Source organism: Tympanuchus pallidicinctus, unplaced genomic scaffold (genome assembly GCF_026119805.1).
Source record: "Tympanuchus pallidicinctus isolate F22 unplaced genomic scaffold, pur_lepc_1.0 scaffold22, whole genome shotgun sequence".
Lineage (NCBI taxonomy): Eukaryota > Metazoa > Chordata > Aves > Galliformes > Phasianidae > Tympanuchus > Tympanuchus pallidicinctus.
Window position 1 is genome coordinate 24906437 of NW_026294739.1, and position 22226 is coordinate 24928662.

The following is a 22226-nucleotide window of genomic DNA, read 5'->3' on the forward strand; positions in this document are numbered from 1 at the left end:
GCGTTTTGCCAGAGCGTGATTCATGTGCAGATTGTTGGCCAACGTGGGCCATTTCCATTATGCAGCCGCAGTAGTTCAGATCTCCTGCTCTGTTTGTGCAGAGCTTGGCACCAACTGCTTGGCTCCTGTCCTGCCGGTGGTACAACTTCTTCTAAAACCCTTCGACTATTGTCGCTCATCAAAGGAATGGAGTTAAAGCTGGGGAAATAGGGAGGGGAAAAAAAAGGGGAAAAAAAGGCATTTTGTGCAGCTGGCCCAAAATGTAAAAGAGAAAACTTCCAGCAAAGTGGAGAAAATGTCTCTTTCAAGGACACGTGATCAGTTGCTCACCAACTGCAGAGAGAGAGGAGGTAATTTATCGTCTGATTAACCACAAAGGCAAAGGGAGTCGGGGGCTTTCTAGAAGCGGCATCTTTGTCCATTTTTAGGAGGCTTCAGGGCAATATAGTCCATCTATGCCCCAAACTCTGCTCCCCTCCCAGCACAGCCAGATTTTCAGGTCTTCTTCTTGTTCCAGCGCTCGCCTACATCCATAGGTCCCAAATGGATCCTCCCCATCCTGCCAGATTGGACGGAGCACGCGGCGGAAAGCCAGCCAGAAATAAAGCCATCTCTGGGATATTTTTGTAAGGTTTGGTTTGCAGTTTTCTCTCCTTGACACACACTGACAATAGGGGAGAAGCCAGTGCTTGAAAACAGTGCAAGGACAGAATGTTTGGTTTTTAAAGAAACGCCGTTGATGTCTAAGATTGGAAAGGAAAATGAAGGCTGGTTGGGATCCTCATGCAACAAGGATCTGGGACCTGCATTCCTTAATCGTAAAACCACAGAATCATTCAGATTGGAGAAGACGTCCAGGATCCCCAAGCCCAACCCCAACCCATCCTACTGTGCCCATAACCACGTCCATCAGGGCCATGTCTCCACTGTTCTGGGACCCCTCCAGCCAAGGATGATGGTGACCCCAACACTCCCTGCCAAACCTGCAAAAACCACAGGGCAGGTGACTGCAACAAGCGTGCGAGCAGCCAGCAGCAATGGCTGCCTGCCAAACCTCTCCTTTGCATCCTGCTGCTGCCCAGCCTTCCAACAGCCTGCGGCCCCGCGTGCATCACCCAGCCTGGCTGTGGTTTCCAGTCCCACCTGCTCCAATTCCCCTGCCTTGAGGGTTTCGGTGCAAGCTGCAGCACGCAGGCATGGAGCAGCTCCAGCAACCCTCGTGTCGAGGAGGAATTTTAACATGGCTGATCGCTGGGAGGCAATTTGGATCGTAGCACACCTACACAATGCACAGCAATGAGGCAGCAGAGCATTAAGAACTACAGAAAACAGAAGGGAATTAATGACTTTTTTTTTTTCTTTCCAATTTTTTTCCTTTTTTGCTTTTGGAAATGGCACGCTCTGCCAAGCGTTCTTGGAGACCAGCATTCTTGTACCACATCCAGCCTTGCCAGCCTCCAGCATGCAGAAGTCATGAGTCAGGGTTTGAACGACAAAGTGATATTGACTCAAAGAAATAATTAGACCGAGGAAAAAGAAAAAATTAAAGAAAAAATATTAAATGCAGTTGCATCGCTTGATTTTCACTCCCAGCCTCCATCCCTTTGGCACTCTCTGACATCACCTCTGCACTTTGCAATTACATCATTTTGATTCGAAATGAACTCGTGCATGCCCAAGCCCTGACCTGGGATATATCCCATCCCAGGGCTCCATCCTGCTGCCCTCCTTCCATGAATAATGGAAACAGGAGGCAGAGGAACTTTCCTACGCCTCATCCAGCTTTGCCTGCTGGCACATTATCATAATATTATATTAACGTGCAAATTGTGATCGTTGGCAACAAAAAAATACGAAAGAGAATGGAACATATGCACGAGTGGGAACTCAATTTTGGGGACCAAGAATTAGTCAGTACTAAGATTCTTATTGTTTTGCTTTCAAGGACACGGTAATTCCCAGACTGAGGGCCTTCAACAAAGCACCCCGAGCCTCAGGAGGGAGGATTTCCACCCCTGAGCTCTTCATTTAAAGTGTTTATGGGTTTGACCTTCTGACTTCTGGGTTTCTCCATTGAAAAGATCTGAAAAAGGCAAAAGTTACAGAACCTCTCACTTTTATGCAGCTGGACAGTTTTCTGTCCAATGAGAATCCCGAAGTTCTACAGGTCGGTGCCACTTTATAACCTACTGACTGCACAGATACACGTGAATATACTGCCAATGTTATTCAAGAGACAAAAAAGAGCCCCAAAATGTGCAACAAAGCGATGCTCAGAGTGCCAGCTTCAGCCCTGCGAGCCACAGCCTAAATCAGCCCCAGGAAAACGAAAGCAAGGTAATTAAGAGCAGATTTGGCCCTTTTTGTATACGACAGCATTCTGGAAACTAATTAAAGCCCTGTCCAACGCAACGCTGTTATGCATCCAGAATGCCACGAATGCGCTGGCGAGTGTGAGGACGGGAAAGTCAGCAACCCAACAGCCCCAACACCCTGCAAGAAACCTCTGGAGCAGGCACTGGATTTATGAGGTGTCAGGGAGAGGAGAGATCACAGAGGATCATCCCCTTCCTATGCAGGAACTGAACTACAGCCAAAGGGAAACCGAGCGGGAGCTGTGGGAAACCTGGTTTTCTGCTCATGGGGCTGGTGGGAATAAATGCATGATGATGCTGGGTTGGAACATGGTTTCATGCCATTAGAATCGCAGTATCATTAAGGCTGGAAAAGACCTCCAAGAACCTCAAGAGGATCCCTAAATTTCTTCTCCCAAAGAGTGGCTGGGCACCAGCACAGGCTGCCCAGGGAGTGATGGGGTCACTGTCCCTGGAGGTGTCTCAGAACCATGGAGATGTGGCCCTGAGGGACGTAGTTATGGGAATGGTGAGATGTGTTGGGGTTGGGCTTGGTGATCTTGGAGGTCTTTCCCAACCTGAATGACTCTGATTCTATGATTCTAAGGGCTTCTTGGAGCTGGAGCCACTCACACTCTTCTTGTCCATCCCCAGAAAGCGCTCTCTGCTTTTTCTCTCCACTAAATAAATCCAGCCTCAACTGGGCTGAACTTGCTTGACTGTGGGTGTTGTCTCTAATTCATGACATCTTGAGATAGGCCCAAATCACAGCACAGAGAACCTCGTTCGTAGCCACATCCCCACCACTCTCAAACAAAATCCTCGCTTCAACTCCTATCTCCAGACAGCAACAGAAAAAATAATAAAATTGCAGGAAATTAAAAATGCATAGTATTTGTCAGCACCTCTATGCTACAGCTTTGACGTTTTGTTTTTCTGCCCAGCAAAACCAGACAAAAGGCATTTTCTCCGCCTGTTCATTCTTGGTCAACCTCTTGAATTTCAGACTTTCTTGGGAGGAACCTCAGTAAAAAATGACCTTTCTTGAAATGCTCATAAACCTCATCTAACTTTTTCTTTTCCCCTCTTGCCTTCATGCTCTGGTACTCATTGGAGTGTAGCATTATCCTCCCTCTTTCTTTTCCTCCCTCTTTCTGCTGCTGGATCTGCCCGAGCAATCCTCGTGGAGCAGGATGAGTTTTCCATCGTTACTGGTAGCAAATTCTTTATGTTTCATTTGTGGCTTTGAAGCAGCAGCTCAAACTCCAGAAAGGGCGCAGATGGGCCAAGGAAATATGAAACATTGTCATATTTCTCATGTTGGAAGAATTTTTAAAAGGTTGCATAGTGGAAAAAAACGAAATATGAAAACCTTGTGGAAGTGAGGAGGTTCCTCGAATCCTCTTGCCAGCCCCCTGCTACCGCAAAAAAAAAAGGGCAAAAGAGGGGGAAAATGTCAGCAATTCCCCTAAAAGCACATCTCACCCAACAGAAGGAAAAGCATTTTAAGTTCTGCAAAGCAGAAAGCCATCCAAAGCGGTAAGAAGTTTTTTCTCGACATTTTTCCCATAGTTGTCCTATTCTAATAATCATTTTCACTCTCTTCTTCTGGCACAGGAGCCCAGAGCCAATGTGTTTATGTCACTAAAGCTGCCTATGTACTCTTAAAAACTATTTTAATGAAAACGAAGCAGTAATGGAAACATTTCTATTTCCCATTTGTTCTTCTAAAGCCTTCTTACTACGAAAATCCAAACCCTGGGCTCTGGCTGTGCTAACAGATGTCTCTCTTCAGTGTTGTTGGCCATTATTCCAAGGGGCTCAGCTCTTGGTAACCCCTCCTTTGATGTCCCCAGAAGGCAATGGGGACACTTGGGCAATGCCAGGACATTGGGTGATGTGAAACGGGGGCAGCCCTTGGGGACCTGGAGGTGTTGGAGAGCCGTGGAGATGTGGCACCGAGGGACGTGGTGATGGGCATGATGGGGTGGCTTGGGGTTGGGCCTGGGGATCATCGAGGTCTTTTCCAACCTGAATGATTCTGTGATTCTACGATATGAGTGACGTGGTGAGATAGGAGGTGCCCTCTGCTCTGTCCATCTGGGGATGGAACGCATTCCTGTTCTGCAGCAGCTCCGGGTTCCTGCGACACTGAGCGCAGAGGCGTTACATCTGGGCACAGCATTTCTTCAGGAAAGGAATACTTCATTTCTGCCCACCTCTCTGCCTGCCCCAGTCTGCAGCAGTGATTTGGGCATAGGCTCCCCCAGCAGCTCTAATAGGATCCAGCAGCTGGCTGCCTCCTGCTTATCGGAGGAGAGGGATGCTGCCACGCCATGCACGAGCCAGGAACACTCCCTTTCTCTCTCTTTTTTCAGCTGTTCTTTCACTTGAAGAATGAGGTGGTTTATGAGGATTTTCTTCACGGGGGAAAAAAAATGCTTCAAAATATCAGGCCGTGAAGGCAGAGAATAAGCTGATTTTTCAACACTTCAAAATTATGTCATAAAGGCCCAGAAAGAGGCTTTGGCTGATACATAAACACAGAATCCAATACAAGTTACAGAGTGATTAACTGAAAGCAGCGTTTCCAGAGGAATAATATCTACACAAACAGCCACATGCTCTGTTTGCTAAATGAAGAACAGCTCTTCGGGCGCTGCCAAGTGTCCTTTTTTTCTTTCTTTTTTTTAATATTATAACAATTAAAGAAAAAGATTTGAGAGCCATCATCCCTCCCATACTAAGCGCAGAAACAATGCAGAGCCTGTGGGAGTTTTGCATATTTAGGGTGGATCATTGCCCCCCTTTTCCTCTGCATTGGATGTCTGTGCCTGCAGGAGCTGGGTGGGCAGCAGGAGGATGTGTGGATGTGGGATGACAGCTGTGGTCCAACAGTAACTGCTGCTGGGAGGAAGGGGAAACTCCTCTTTATAAGCTCATTAATCCTAAGTGTGGTCTCACTGGGAGAGTGCCAGGATGGGATATTTGCTACCTGCTCCTCCAGCCACAGCCAAGGCTGTGACAGCATCTCCTGCTGCACTGCAGGTGGAGCTGGCCAAGCACAAGGTAAGCCTCCCCAAGGGGATGCTTCTCCCTCTAAAAGTGATGCTTCCACTCCCAAAGTGATGCTTGCCTCCCTCAAATCGATGCTTCCTTCCCAAATTTAAGCTCCCCACTCCCAACATCATGCTTCCCCTTCTCAAAGTGATTGCTTCCCCATTTGAATGTGATGCTACCGCATCCCTACATGATGCACCTCTCTCTCAGATTGAAGCTCTCTCTAACGAGATTCTCTCCCCTCCCAAAGTGATGCTCCCCTCTCCGAAAACTGAGGTTCTGAGCACTCTGGTGGAGCTGTGTCCCTGTTCACTGCAGGGCAGTGGGACCAGATGATGGCCTTTAAATGTCTCTTCTAACTCAAATCATTCTGTGGTTCTACGATTCTAAAGTGATGCTCCCCCCTTCATCCCTTCAGCCCACCCAAGGATGCCCACGTTGCTCATCACGGGCCACGAGCAGAGTGCTGCTGCTGGTGACAGCGATGCTGAATCACAGCAGTTGGGCTCCAAAGGGGGAGAAAAATTAAAAAAAAAGAAATTCATAAGCCTCCTAAGTGGAGGAGCAGCCCCAGGATTGTGCAGTCGCATAAAACCCAGAGCAAAAGCTGGGTCCCAGAGGCAAGTTTCCTATGGAAAGATGCACAGCGCAGCCCCCCCGGAGGCAGGGTGCCATAAGCAGAGCCCATGGAATGGCTTTAGCAGGGCACTGTGCTCTGTACAGCATGTGCCTTCGGCTCTCAGTTACCATGGCAAAGAGTGAATCTTTGAAGTAAATAGTCTGTGGGTGACGTCCCAGGTCGGGTTATAGGCTTGCATCATCTGATCTGTGTTTTATTCCCATTCTCCCTGCTCTTTTTTTTCCTCCGAGCACAGACAAGCACAAAACCCTCATGGCATGGAGTGTGTCAATGGCTGCACCAGCTGAGACTTCAGTTAAAAAGTTTTCCTGGCACGAAAGCAACGCAGAAATGGGAAAGCAAGACAGGCACAGCAGATTAGAGGTTAGAAAATGTGCTCTTAGCTTCAGCAGCTTCAGAATTCATAACGTAAAGCCTCACTTGGGAGAATACTTAAGCACGTAGCTGGCATTAAGCAGATGCTTTAGGTTCGCCCTCATCCCTAAAAATGTAAAGGCACCACTGGGTCATTGCATGGACACAGGAGAATGCAGAAGGGCTGGACATGCTGGGGCAGGGGCTGCCCAAAGCCAAATATCAGCACCTTGAGGTCATATTCTGCCCATAATGAGAGCAGCAAAGCTACCATGAGAGTTACCCAAGCAAAAACAAATCCAAGGAAACGCATTCGGTTTGCATCCTGCAAGTCGGTTTGCACAGTTCTTGCTCTCTTGCTTGCTTCCCTCCCTGGATGCAAAGCAGGGGATATGGGAGTAAGGAAGGGTTTGTGCACGAGGTGGAGGAATTGCAGAGTGGAAACCACCCTTGCAAGTGTTCACAGAGGCAGTGGGGACTGCAGGAGGGAAAAGGCAGAAGCTTCCCTCAAATGATGCTGAGAGGCACAAAGGCTCTGGGGGAAAGGCACTGGCTGCCAGCAGTGCAGAGGTGTGGAAATACAAAGCAATTAAGACAAATGGCATCCGTGAAACAAGAGGCTTCTGGACAGGGAGATGCTGTGTAGAACAAATAAATAAAAGCAGAGCCTGATTGCAAGGACAGATGTTTGCAGGAGCTGCTTTAAAGAGAGATTTGGAGCAGGCAGCAAGCATATATGGGGATGGCATGGGGATACTGGCAGCCACGTGGGGACATCAGTGCCATTGCTCCCTGCTGTCCCCTTGCAGACCTGTGCCCAGCACGGATCCCAGAGCCCTTATGGGAGATGCAAATAGCAGCTGCTGCTCCGGTTCAATTGACTACCACCTTCAATCAGAGTACAACAGGCAATTAATTCCTTCCTCTTTCCCTTCTGGCACAGATTTCTCCCCTCTTACATTAGCCACATGGGAACTGGTCATTAGTGCACGCATAAGGAAATCTTGCTTAGGCCAGAAGTTACCAGGTGCTCCCTGGTTTGCTATGCAGTTTTCTCCTGCAGCTCTGGGGCTGGGGGAAGCCCTTGGTTCCCTGGAAGCTGCCTTTGCAGGAGACAGCAGCTGGTCCCAGTTCCCATCACCACCCCAGAACACAGATGAGTGCACTATGGCAAAAGGACTGGAGGTAAAGAAGTGGTCCCAAACCCTGGTTAGGCAGAGAGGAGGGAGGGGTTTAGCATAAGAAGCACTGTTGGGATTAGGTACTGTCCTTGGATTAGTCTGAAAATGGACAGATCTGCTCAAGCAGCAACATCTTTGAAGGAAAGATCTGCACAGGATAACAGCATGCAAAAACATAATGCACACAAGCAGATTCCTAACAGCTCCTTCAATTCAGTCGAGGGAATCTGGGGATTACTGGCCATTTTGGCAGAGAAATAATCCCTGGGATAATGGCAGGAAGGCTTTGATGGTAAAAGCCAAGGCAATGGGCTGGATAAAGAGGCCCGTGCAAGACAGACATGCCGATAAGCCGGGGTAGATATTATCTTTTCAGCACCAGCCACGAGAAATCACTGCCTGGGCTCTTCACTTTCTAACGAACTTAATCGCTTCATGATGAACCGATGGCATTTCCAGTCCCATGTGCTTTTGATATTACTTAATAAACTTAATTAGAAAGCAGCCATCCCACTGGAAAAACAGCATTTCGGAGGGTTCCCTTTCCCTACTTAGGAGCAGCCATGTTACATCACTGGATTTCTTTGCTGTTCCATACGTCCAAAAAGACACCCAGAGTGCACATCCCTACCTACACAACAGAGGCGTTAAAACCACATCCAGCCTGTGCATGACAGGGGGAAAAAAGAGGGAAAAAAGAGGGAAAAACTCCTGAAGAAAAGCTGCTGGGATCTGGGACAGCCCTTCGTGTCAGGATCTCTCTGGATTGCTCCCCAAGGCTGCGTCCCCAAGGGCTGTATTCACACCGTCCTTCGCATCACCATCTTCTGCTCCTTCCTCTTCCCTGCAGCGCTCTGGAAGCTCTAAGACGTGGTTTATTTTTTCTAATTTATGGCCCATTATCCGATGGGATGCACTCATTAGTCACAACCGTGGTTTGCAGATTACAGCCTACGATAACGGGCGCTGGCGCGCTCAGCCACGCATTACGGGTTTGTTCTCTTTCGGAGTTATTTGTTTCCACAGACAAAAAGCTGGAAGGGCTCGAGCAGCTCCTCCCTGACTTGGAGGTGTTTCAGAGCCAATCTCCATGTCGAGGCTTTTTTACAACGTGTGAGAGCAGCACCCACACCCGCGGGGTTTGACAGCTCCCACCTCCGCCAGGTCCACCAGAAGAGTTCCGCGCTGCAAATAGAAAGAAACCACTGAGGGGATTGGTTTTCAACCCTCAACTGCTTTTTAAGACCGAAGGTTTTCTTCTGCCTTTGCTTTCGGACAACAGATTTCCAAACTTTTCACCATACTCCATGAAAAACGAGACGAGCTTATGAGAAACGCAACGATTGCAGGAGCCTATGGGCCGCCTCTCAATCCTCTTCGGTCACTGAGGATATTTTAAGTCTACATTTCATGACTGAAAACTTCATCTTGAAAGCAGATCTTATCTGGTTTTTCCATTGCCTGCTTCCACCGCCGATCCTCAGCTCCTCCAGAAGCTCAGCAGCCAGAAATGCAGGCAGCATGTAGGCAAACCGGCTTTAAAATTGGAATTCCAGCACTGAAATAATGGAGCGACAGACCTGGTGGGATGCACGGGGTTGGATGTGGGGCTGAGCAAGAGTCGTCTGGAAAAGGATGGGAAGGTTATGAAATAGAGGGTCTCTCGGTGGTCGTTTTTGGAAACCAGATACAAGAGTGAGAAGGGCTGGAGGAGAGCTCAGGTACATCCAAACAGGATGGAGGAGGATTCGGGACCGCTTGGAGGGTTTGGACTTACTTACAAAGACCTTCAGAGAGCCATTAAGAAAAAGAGGCAGGAAAAGATATTTGGACATTTACTATTTTGTCTAGGTCTGTGAGGCAGCTGGGTTAGCTGAGATGAAACGCCTGGGTTTTTCTGGAACCTCAGCAGAGTCTGCATCTCTGCTGCTTTATCTGTCACGTCTCCTTCCACAGCTGAATTGCAAAATCCCCACAATTTTCATTGCTTGCATGGAACGAGCTTCAGCTGCTGAGGACTGCAGGGGCCAGCCCTGGGCACGTGTGGGTTGGTGGTGCTGAGATGGTCAGGTTGTGCCCACGGGATGTGCCCAGGAGTTGAAGGAACGGTGCCATAACTAAAGCAGAGTAAGAGCAGCACGAAATGCTGAGCTCAGTGCAGTGGGACTCATCTGACGGGGGAGCTGCACCACGCTTCTGCGACATCCATTACATGACATAACCTTTAAAGCAGTGCATACCAAGGACATTACCAGCAGTAATCCTTCTGCTCAAGCAGGACTGCAAATGAGCAGTGAAGATGATTTACGTCCATCTGCAGCTCCCCATACAGCCCGGTGCATTCCTTCAGCAGCATGGGATGACACAAACTGCCACTGCACTCATCAGCACGGATCAGATTCGAAGGAGAAAAAGCATCAAGGCACTGCCCATAGAATCATAGATACCACAGGATCACAGAATCACAGAATTGTAGGGGTTGGAAGGGATCTCCAGAAATCATCAAGTCCAACCATAGGTATCATAGAATCATAGATACCATAGAACCATTAAGGCTGGAAAAGACCACTGAGATCACCCAGTCCAAACCCAACACATCACACCATGCCAATAACCACCTCCACAGTGCCACATCTCCGTGGTTCTGTGTCATCCCCAGTGGTGACCCCACCACTCCCTGGGCATCCTGTGCCCGTGTGTCAACGCTCTGCATGTGAAGAAATTTTTCCTGATATCCAACCTGCCTGGGGATGCAAAATGAGAGCTGGCTCAAGAAGCCACCACTCAAACACAAGCAACGCTTTGGTCACAGCACACTGACTCTCCATGATCACTGTGGGGCATTACAGGCAAATGCCATAGTCCAGCCCTATCCTTGGAGCTGAGTTTGCCGTGGAATGTGTCTGTAAACACAGCTCTGCCTTCCTGGAGCAACTCTTGGCCCTACTATGGCTAAGAGTTCCTACCATAGCAGAGCTGAGAGGAAGACGAGGCTAAAGATAAATGCTACTAACACAATTTGGGGTCACTGTAACACCTGGCTACATGATAAGCAATGAAAGGTGGCCATTCACTCCAGTTTTTCTGGCCACAGCAGTAACTACAACATTGTTTTAATGTAACTTTGAGCATTAAACTGGGGAGTGCTGGCACGCTCGCACAAGGATACGATGGGGAGACAGGATGCACTAATATTTGCCAGTGAGGCAGAACGGAAGACGAGATAAAGAACAGGATTATGCACGGCGCACTACATATTCACACAATAAAGAGCATTATTTCATCGCTCTTGGGACCGTCGTGCAAACTAATTAAAATGGTATTTCGGCGTATTGAATTAATGACTCCGCTGAGGGCAAGAAAGATCTTATCAGCGGGCGTTTTGAAACCACGTTTGCTTTCAAAAATGTACCCGATTGCTAATAATCTCAGCAGCGAAGTGGCAGAGTCAAGTAGGAGCACCCGCTTCGTCGAGGCTGCCCTGCAGATGCCATCAGCTCCTGCTGCTCTGCTTCGCTTGCAATTTGCTCACCTTGTAGTGCTCTCACCTTGCCTCCACCTCAGGGAAGGGACTGCTGGCTGGAAAGAAAGATGCAGAGTTGGGGGGTGTTGTGCCCAGCTTGTTTCCCCTGAAGGCAACACCGTGCTGTTCATGCATATCTCCTGACTCAGGATCAGGGCTCTGCTTTGGGACCCCATGGACCTCCTTCATTTCTTATGTTGGAGACGCTTCACGTAATGACTGATATCACTTCCCACATCACCTGCTATCACCAGACCCCATGGCAGATAACCCTTCTCACAACCAAGCCCCAGCCCAGGACAGTGGGGTTTTGCCCCACATCTCTCCCGGTAAGGATGTACATCAGAGGTTTGGTGACACACTGGAACAGGTTGCCCAAGGAGGCTGTGGATGCCCCATCCCTGCAGGCATTCAAGGCCAGGCTGGATGTGGCTCTGGGCAGCCTGGGCTGCTGGTTGGCGACCTGCACACAGCAGGGGGTTGAAAAGAGGTGATCACTGTGCTCCTTTTCAACCCAGGCCATTCCATGATACTATGATTCTATGATACATGACATATCTCATGCCAAAGAGCAGATTTGTGTGTCTGAAGAATAGAAATGCACTACAAAACACTTTGCCCTCCCTCCCCATCCCTCTGGGTCAGACGTCGCCGTGGTGCAGCCCAACATGTGCTTCATCATCAGTGTGGTCCTCAGCTCAGACGTACTGCTGCCCCATAAAGTCTTTCCCATGGTCCTGAAGTGAGTCTCAGAGCAAGAATCAGTGCAAAAACCAACAAAGGTCTGGAGAGCGTGAACAGATGCCAAGAAGAGAGATGGGAAAAGCTTGCACTTCCAAGTGCCAGAGAAGACAACGAGACATAACAAACGCCTTCGTTTGGGAGAGGGCTTTCTTTAGGGAAGAGGGGAGAAGTCTGGAGAGGGAGTGGGGGAAATGTAGTCCCTCTCACACCCCCTCTGACAGCCGAAGAATTAAATCAAAGCCAACAATTTTTCCTATCCAACCATAGCATTTGGGTGCCAGAGAACTCCCTGTCTGGATAACCCTCCTGCAAAGGGAAGCTCCAGCTTTCCCTGTGCAACACAAGGCCCAGTGCCCTTCATTCTGCATGCATTTGGCTGTGCTGCCAGGTCCCTGTGCCCATGCAGATACGCTCCAGTACCCGCACACCACACGCAGGTAACTTCCCAAACTGTCCCAAACCACGCGGATGCTGCAGGTGTGCATGGTGTCCAACACTGCAATTTGGGCATGGCAAGGGAGGTTCAGAGATGCCACACACATCTGATAAGGACTGGCTCATGAGAGCAGGTGGACTTTGATGTAAGAACCTCATGCATAGAATTAGAGCTCCCACCACGAACATGCAGGTGTATTTTGGCATCATTTTAGTGCAGTCAAAGAATCAGAACTGTTCAGGTTGGAAAAGACCTCAACAATCACCAAGCCCAATCCCAACCCATCCCATCATGTCCATTGACCAAGCAGCTCAGTGCCACATCTCCACAGCTCCAGAGCACCTCCAGGGATGGGGATCTCAACACTTCCCTGGGCAGACAGTGCTTCACTGCCTCCATGCCCAGACACAATTTATTGCTCATCGACGCCGCCTGCTACTAACCTGCCACGGTCCCACCTGGTCATGGTCACAGCATTGCCACCCAATGCCAAGGAGCAAGAAACAGGGATCCTGCAAAGCACTGATCACCGCTGCTGAGTTTTGAGGTCACTGCAGCAGCTCCTCGCAAGCACCTCCTTTTTCAGCCCAAATTTACCAACAGCTGAGGCAGCCCACACAGCAGGGCTATTTAAAACCGAGGCCACGGCTGCAGTTGTGCTGACTTGCAAGATTCCCACACAAGGCTCCTTGTAGGCTGGAGAAACCTTAATTTAGATGGCCTGCTGATTGCTGTCTGCACAGGGAAGAAGAGAGCATCTTTCCTCTTCCCAACCATTAAAGCTGCAGTTGCTGCCCTCCAGTGCTCCCTATTGACTGGCTCTTGCTTTGGCATCTCCTCTTGCCAGCAGAAGCCTGAAGAGGACTGGGATGACACGCTGGGAGCTGTGCTGTCCTCCTCCTGGGATGCACAGAGCGCACATAAAAGCATTTAATCTCCTGGTGTCTGCTCCCTGCCCATCCCAAATTAGGGTAGCACCGCTGTTTGTCCGACTGAACTTTGTGCTTCCCACATAGTGGTAGGAATTTCCTGCTTCCTGAGACAGCAGTAAATACTTAAATATGCTGAATGCTGAATGCTGACCTGGTGCTGGGCTTTTGTTCGCATTTGGGATCTGCAGATTCTGCTGGAGCCACCCCAGTGAGGGCTTGGCTGGGACCAAAGGAGAGCCTTCCCTCCACACAAACCCACAGCACAAGGTTGCGTGGGCAGAAAAAGAAATTAAAGATGTTACTGGTGCACCAGGGCTGGGAATAGCAAAGAGGTGCATGCAGCTAGAGCATCCCAGGGGAGAAAAGGCGAAGGCTTGGCAATGAGCTCCCAGCATCTTCTGTTACCAGCGAATGTTGAGAGAATTCCCAGTCCAGCAGGACTTCGTGGAGCTTGAGAACAAACTCAGTCATTTAAATAGAAGTCTTTCTCCCTGGTGCTGCTCTACTTCTAATTCCTAATTGGACGAGGCAGGTTCTTTCCTATTTCCAATAGGGCTGTGCAGAATTATAAGATCTATTAGCTTTGCAAAAACTAAAAAAAAAAAAAATAAAAAGAAAGAAAGCAAAGCCTTCTCGAATGGTTTTCAAGTTCTTTTCAGACCACATGTGCTCTGAGGCAGGGTAATTTTGTTTAGTGTAATTCACTTGCTCTAATTTCCTGTAATTCTTGCAAGATAGATGACTATGTTTTTTGGTTATTTTCCACATCTATTCAGCACTAATTTCCCTTGCAGTGATGTTTAGGTGGAGAACGGCCCCAGAGACACCGGAGGGTTTGCAGGAGCAATGGAAATGCCCAATGGGTTGGATCAGCGCCTCGCAACGAGCTGTTATCACCAGGTCCTAAGGCTCCCTGAATTATACTTCTAATTAGCCCAGATGACTTCATTTCGGTTAATTGCTCATAGCTAAAAATTGCTGTTGTGAGCTGTTGGTGAGCAGGTTGGCTGGGAGCACCTGTAAGTCAGTGGGATGGTTGGGATGTGTGTTTCGATGGGCAAAAATGGGTTTTGTGGAGGAGGCAGAAGCTTAGCAGCTAGGAAAGCAAACACACACCTGAATGCATGGGCAGAGAACTCAAATCCTTGCTTATGGCCCCCCAGATCTGAGCACAGCACAGCTCTGCATGTTTCCACACCGCTTCTCTGCTCAGTGATGGCTCTGAGTCCAACTTGGACTCAATGACCCAAATGGGTCCCTTCCAACTGGGGATATTCCGTGATTCTGCGATGCTTACCCTGAGCACAGCCCCGCTCTCAGGTCCAGCATCGGCCCTCTGTTTCTTCTGGTCCACCTCTGGCTCTAATAACACCAGCTTGGCTGCGTTGTGAATTGCTTTCACCTCCAGGTGGAGCGTTGCGGTTGCTGTTGCTCAGCCCCGCGCTCCCTCGCCGGCTGCAGCGGGGCCCCAACTGGACAAAACCCCCATGCATGAGCCCAGAGCACAACAACTCGCAGCCCTCTGAGTCACCGCTATGCTGAGACACAGGAATGGCAGCCAAGAGGTCGGCAGTCCCCATGGGGAAATGCATGTGTACAAAGACCCATCACCACCATCCCCGAAAAGAGGGGGGGAAGTGGGGGTTTTGAGGCTGGCACGGTGCGATGGGGTGCAAAGAGCTTGAGCGCTAGGGGGTCAGCTTCCAGCTTGGCAGCAGAAAGCTTTGGGTTTTCTAGCGTGCTGTTCCAGGGTGGGTTTTCACACTCTGAGAACTGGAAAGCCGCTCGCAAGCCAGAAAGGAAAAATTGCAACAGAGGAGTTTGGAGGAGGGGAGACATGGATGGAAATCCACCCTCCTCGCTTACAGGAAGGCAACCGGGAGAGAGCGCGGCGTGGAAATGAACTTCCCAACATAAAGGGAATTTAATGCTAACCAAAACACCCCGACACAGATGAACTTAATCACAGCGAAGTGAGCGGAGGTCATTAAACAAACAGCAGAAGTCAAAGTGTTGAGATGGGGAATATATTTAGCGAGCGGCTCCGAGGGAGGGAAAAATGAATGTGGGGGATTGTGAGGCAAAAAGTGATGTGAAGTACTGAGACAAAGGGAAATATATACGTGGATATATATGAGAAAAGTATTGTCCTTGCACCCTGGAAGCCATTTGTGAGCATTTCCCTGACAAGCTCTTGCAGCAGGCATGACAGGGCAGGATGCTCTGTGCTCAGCACATCCATTTTCCAGCCTTTAGATTCAGTTTCATTGATCTCAATGAGGCGCTTGCTCAATTGAGGCATTGGAGCCATTGGAGCTGCACTACTGAAATATTTTTGTCATTGAAAATTGGGCAACCAGAAGGGCAGGATTAAGGGTGGAGAAGCACTGGGTTGCCCAGAGGTGGTGGTGCTCCATCCCTGCAGACACCCAGGGTCAGGCTGGAAGGGCTCTGAGCACTGATGGAGCTGTGGGTGTCCCCAGTCATTGCAGGGAGTGGGGCCAGATGACCTTAAGAGGTCCGTTAACTCAAACCATCCTATGGTTCTGTGCTCAGCCCCAAGCTCTTCATTCATCAAACCTCTGCTGGGCCTTCCCACTCTCCCCGGGTCAGGGCAGACCCAGCCCTGGATGCATCACAAAATCCTTTAAAAGAAACCAATGCAGACATTTATGCAACACAGGAATCAAACCCCTGACTACAAATTCCTGCTCCCAAAACAATCAGCTCTGATTAATGGTGCTGCCAGAGGATCACTCATCAGGAGCCATGAACAACATCTCTTTCCACATTATTTCCAACTCCAATAAGCTGGAAAGTGAAACGCATTTCTATTTCACGAATTTCTTTGTACTCATTTACCATTCAAGATGATGGTTTGATTGGTTGTTTTTTCTTTCTTCCTGCAGGAGAGATGCTATAACCCAAACTGATCAATAAAAGGACAATATAAGCAAGCTACCTGCACACTGGCAAACTCCCATGAGACCTGCACAAGCTGCAGTATCCCTTGTCCCCAGCTCCTGCATAGCTGAGCTAAGCTGGTTGATGAAGCTGAATACCATAAACCATCATTTTCTTTGCCAAGCTGTGAGCTGTGAAGTCCTCAGCTCTAAGGGCTGAACCCCTCAGCCTCAGCACACTGCAAACTGTCCAGTCAGCACACTACAGAATACGTCGGAGAGTACAGGTCTGCCAAGGAAGTGCATATTTCATCCCTCCCTTTTATAAAAGATATTTCATTTGTGGGATTCCGAGTAGAATTTTAAATAAGCAGATACAATGGGGTACAATCTCCATTTGCAAGCAGCTGCAGATTCCCTGTTTCTAGGTCTTTTAAGTATGTGTATTTAGAGAATGCATACATGCACATACAGTTACAGACATACATGAAACCTCATAGCATCTGATCAGCCATTTTCTCATCCTTATCATAGGATGACACAATGACCCAGTGTGACCCTAAATCGTGGACTCATTACAGCAGAACCTTCCAAATAAATGTGCTCCAAATGCCCCAAACCAACACAAGGGCACTTCCCAACCCGTAGGCAATGCTCAGCGCACAACGTGTGTGCCCAGGAAGCCCAGCTTGAACAGGATGGCCTTTGTCAATGTCATAAGTCCTGCCATAAAAGCACAGAAGGGACATGTCCCAGTTCACCACCTCAGGAGCACTGAGAATGTTTCCTTACCGCTGCTGGATGAGGTCCCTGCTCTACGCTGCGATGACTTTGGAGTTAAGCCATGCTGCCTGCCCTTCTTCAGCTCCTCCTCAGGAACCAGAACCTTCAGAAAAGAAAGAAAAGAGATTTTTATGTTAGCAAGCAAAGGCCTACACTGTGTTCCTCTGATTGCCCCCTAGCACTTCATCCAGGGATGTTAGCAATAAAACAGGTAACTGCAGGAAAGTGCCTAAGAAATTAAAAAGAAAAAAACAAACAAACAAACTGAGAGGCAGAGAAAATATCCTTTGTGACAGTGGTGCTTGTGCCCTGCAGGCACGGGGATGGAGAGCGCTTCCCATCAAACCACACAGCCCTGCAGCTGGAGGAGTGGTGGGTATGGGGTTAGGGTCGTTGTAGTGCCTAAGCTTTGCTTCTCACCCCAAACAGCTTCCAGCCATTCTGGTGCCCAGCCATATGTGGTTTTTCTAGGGGTGTGGAGTGGAGTGTGTGCCTGTAACCTAGCCTGCAGATGGGATGTACCTCTAGCTAACTGGCAGGGTCGGCATCCTTGAGCTGCATGGAGTGCAGCCTGCATCTCAGGGATCTGCACCTCCTGACAGCTCAGGGATGCTTCCAGCCTGCTGCGCTCACCTCCTGTCTCTGCAAATAGGTAAGAATCTCCACTCATCCAAAAACAGACTCCAGCAGCCCCTCCAGGTAATTCCTTGCACTTGAGACAACCCTGGAGAGCCATTGCTCGCCTCTTAATCCCCCAAAAACATCCATGGGAATGGCGAGCAGGTTTTCCCCTGTCTGCCCTTTCCCTGCCTCCAGTCTCAGAGGGTTTTGTTCCAGGTCAGCGGGCCCATGAAGAATAATTGCACTGGAGGAATGGCACATGCCACTGCTGTGATGCAACGTGGCTGAAGGGAGCACAGCCCTCATGGGGAGCAGCTGATGGAATGGGATGGCTTGGTCTACCCAGGGCAGACCTCATCGCTCCTGAAAGGAGGTGGGGATCAGCCTCTGCTCCCATGTAAAAGCAATAGGATGAGAGGGGATGGCCTCACAGTGCACCAGGGGAGGGTCAGGTTGGATATTTGGATTTCCTCTCTCAAAGAGCAGCGATGCACAGACACAGGCTGGCACAGGGAGGTGGAGGAGTCAGCGACCCTGGGGGTGGCCCAGAAGCACAGAGATGTGGCACTGAGAGACACGGTCAATGGGCATTATGGGGTGGCCTGGGGATCTCAGAGGTCTTGTCCAACCTGAATGATTCTACGATTCTATAACACGAAGCAAAGGAAAGGAGGAGAGGGAGAGAGAAAGCATGACTCCAGCAGTTTTCATGGTATTTGGCAGGGCTGGAAACAGTGATGGCAATAATCTGACCGTAGCCTCTTGAAAACTGCTTGTCACAGATTTTCCAAATGCTGAAAAATACAGAGATATGTATTTGTAAGTAACCACCAGACTCGATCAGCTCATCTTGACCAAGTAGTCCACAATGACATTATTCCACAATGGCATAATCCTTAGAGAAAAACCACAGCATTCTTGGACCAAAAGCAGAAACTTGACACATGTAATACCTAATACTAGAGTGTACTTTATACCCTGCTTTCCTATGAGTCATTTTCCATCCCGCTGTCTGCTGAAAATGCTTGTTGTTTGTTTATGAAAGAATCCCTCAATGGTTTTATTGATGACAGGAGAAAGCAGAGCTGTGGCATCCTGAGGACCTGCTGCCCAACCTGGGTCACCTGGAATCCTCTGCTCGGGACAGGAGCTGCATGCAGAGCCAGAGACCATGCAAGAATGGGCAGAATCTGCAATTTTTCAACCAAGTCAGGTTGTAAAACAAATAAATAGAAATGCCTTTTAATTTATTGGGGTGTGGGGGGTGATGCTTGTTTGGTTTTCACTGTCAAAGCCAGATCTTTGCACAAACGCAATCACCCCCAAAGCCTACCAGGAAGAACCCACTCTGGGTAGCATTGCAGCCAATGCAAGGAAATGGGTAAAGGAAACAGTGAGCATCAGCTCCCAGAAGCAAAACCACTGCTCCAGCTCCAGAATGCAGTGCAAGGGCTTGGTTCTGCTCTTGCCTGGTTCAGCATTGGCCCCTTGGGCGCAGAGCAAAAGGAAGACACACCACCCATTTATGTAGTAAACGCACAAATTGTGCTATTCAATCAATTTTCACAAGTTCACTGGCTAAGCTCGGAGCAGCGGGGGGTTATTTTCCAATTTATTCTTGGCCAAACCACTGAAATGCTAGGAAGTGAGCAGCAGCATTTTGAGGGGATGCTGAGGGACGCTGGATGGAGCCAGGGCTCCCTCAAGCCTGCACCAAGCCAGGGGAATGCAGGACACGTGCCCAGCACCAACAGCTCCAATTTTCTCTAGGTGTTTGACCAATGATTCCTGTTCATTGTGAGTTATGGCACTTGGGTCTGCTGGCCCACTGTATTTTCATGGAATCATAGAATGATTCTTGAGCTTGAGCAGGAAGAGACCCTAAAAGATCATCTAGCCCAAATCCTCTGCAATAAACAGGGACACCTCCAGCTAGTTTTGTTGGCAACTCCCCAGGTCGCTCGATAACTGCAAGACTGACCTTTCCTTCCCCTCCTGCTTACAGCACATCTTTTTTTTGCCTGCTTTTCAGGGCTTTCTAACTGGAAAGCAGCAGGGAGACCTGGAGACAGTGGTCTTTTGGACACTCTCCAGCTCCCGTTGGCCCACATAGTGATTGCTGAGCAACGTGACCCGCACGTGCTAACAACCCCCAGAGCAAGCAGCAATGCCCCACGGTCTGCAGGAGATCAGGTTGACGGATGGTGGCCATGAACACCAAGGGCCTTGGTGACAGATGTGCCACCGCCATGCAGGAGCGCGTTGTGCCTGGCATACAGCAGGGCACAGCGACATTAGGAACACCCTCGCTTCAAAAGAGAGGGTCTGCCTCCCCCAGCTTCAGCCAAATGCAAAGAACAAACTTAAATATTTGCACTCATCTACACGTACCATAAACACAGAGCGCAGCCAAGCCAGCTCTCTGACCTATGAGCGGTGCTGACAGGAGATCCCTGGTGCAAATGTTACACATTTGCCTTATGTTCATTCTTAAACAAAATGAGCAAAGGTCAAAGCTACGTTCCCGGACGAGGGCACATTTGCTCTCCAGATGGTAACAAAAATGAAGGGCTTTTCTGTGAGTAGAATGGACAAAGAGATGCTCTGCAGTCCTAACATCACTCTGACCTTGATGCTGTACAGTACACATATGGCTTTTCCCCTGGGTTTATGCATCAGAGATGTAGATTGGGAGTAACAAAGCCCAGCACAGCTAAAATACGGTATTTATCCACATGGAACTTGGTCTTACATCACATCAAACCCCTGAAAGCTCACTCTATAGCTGGAACACCTTCACCAAGGCCTGGTGCAATGTTCAGCCTTGGGATGGAAACCATGCCTGCAGCGTATGGGGGCTCATCTCCAGTGTTTCGAAACCTAAAATGACTCAAGGGTGGTTTCACAGAATAGGCAGGAAGAAGAGAAAACAGACCAACGTCAATTCAAAGATGCTTCTCAAGTCTACTGGAGGAGCTTGTTGGCTTCTAGCAAGCACAAATCTGTTGTTTCCTTGCGGGTAAAAGGAGCTGAGATGGTTCGGAGCAGGCTATCCTCAGCAGCAACACCTTCCCACCCTCAGCAGGATGCTGCAGCTGGGGATTTCTGTTGCAGTGGTGTTGCACAGGGATTGGAGAGCTGGCGCAATGGGAAGTTCTGCCATTTTTTTGCCACCTAGCACTGCACTGAAGCCATAGCTGGCACTACAGGGTGAGATGACGAGAGCAGAGCCGTCAGTCAGCTCAGTCACTGTGCTCCAGGTCCCACAACAGGACAGACACACATCACCGCTCCACCAGACCGCAGCACAGAGCTCAACGCCCCCACGGAAAGCACAGTGCGAAATCTCAAAGGAAAGGCAAAATAAAATGGGGCCATGGCCCCACGGCAAAGCGCCCGGGTCCTGTGCCCTGAAAGCAAAGCAGCAGACGGAGAATTGCAACCATTCCCAGTTGTTTCTGTTTTGTTTTCTTGGCCTAATTTCTTACAGGCCGTCAATAGCTGCATGTCCTCCGCGGAGCCAAGTTTAAATCTAGTCAAGTCTTGACTTATCCCAGAGCAAAGAAATGTCCTCGTCAGTTTTCTAGCCAGGAATGCATGTGTTTATATTGGCCTGAAAAGCACAATCAATAGTCCTGGAGCGGACATATTGCCACCTGCCACCTCCCCCTCCTCGATCCCACAGAAATCAAGCTCCTATGATCACTTCTTAATGAGCCTGAACCACCAGGTAAGGATGGATGGCTCCATGGGTGGAGAACCCGTGCTCTTCAGGCTGCAACTTTTCTACCTCAGTCCCAACGCTGAAGCTAATGAGAAGTGAAAACTATTACCCAATCACAGAGGAAAGCTAATTCTCCCGGACAGTCTGCAACATGCAAATATAACAGTGATCTTTGCCATTTACAACACAATGGAAAATTGCTAATAAAAGTTCCTATTGTGTCGGGGATGTAATACTAACCGCATGGCATTCGTCCCTCCCTCCTCCCTCTCTACCCTTCTGCAGCCAGGCAGCTAAAAATGGCTTTAAACTTCCCAGCTCAAATGCTCTCGAGGGCAATGAGTGATGCTGAAGCACTGGAAGAAGTCGGAGATGGATGCTGCTCTCCTCCATGCAATGCTGCACTGCCTGCAGTGCTGGGGATGGACATACCAATGTGCAGGAGGACTGCCCTCTAGCACCTAGTTAAAGCACCCTCTGCTCTCAGCACCATGCCACAGGTCCAGATGGCCTCCTGCATCCCTGACACCTCCAAAATGCCATGTCTGCACTTTTTTTTCCAATCCCCAAGCTGCTGTTTGTGCCCTGTGCCCTTTCCCTATCCTCGCAGCAAGAGCAAGCCATGTGCATGCATACACGCTGCATTGACACCTGCATGCACCTTGTCCCACTCCAGGAAAGGAAAGCTGGATGCAGGGATTAAAGCCTGAACCAGCATTTGCAAGGCTGGATGCCCAGAGCAGGGCTCCTTCACCATCTCTCAGTGCACAGGCAAGCAGCCCCACTGCTTTGCAGCCCTCTCCAGCACCTGCGCTCCAGCAGCCTCGTTTGCAGGGATGCCAAAGGAAGGGCTGCAATCCCTCTCCCTGTTCCGAGAGCTGTGAGCTTTCCCATGGGTCCCTCTGACTCTGACTCACTTCCTTCCTCCCCAGGTTTTTCGGCTCACACCGTGGGTTACAGAAGCAGCAGGA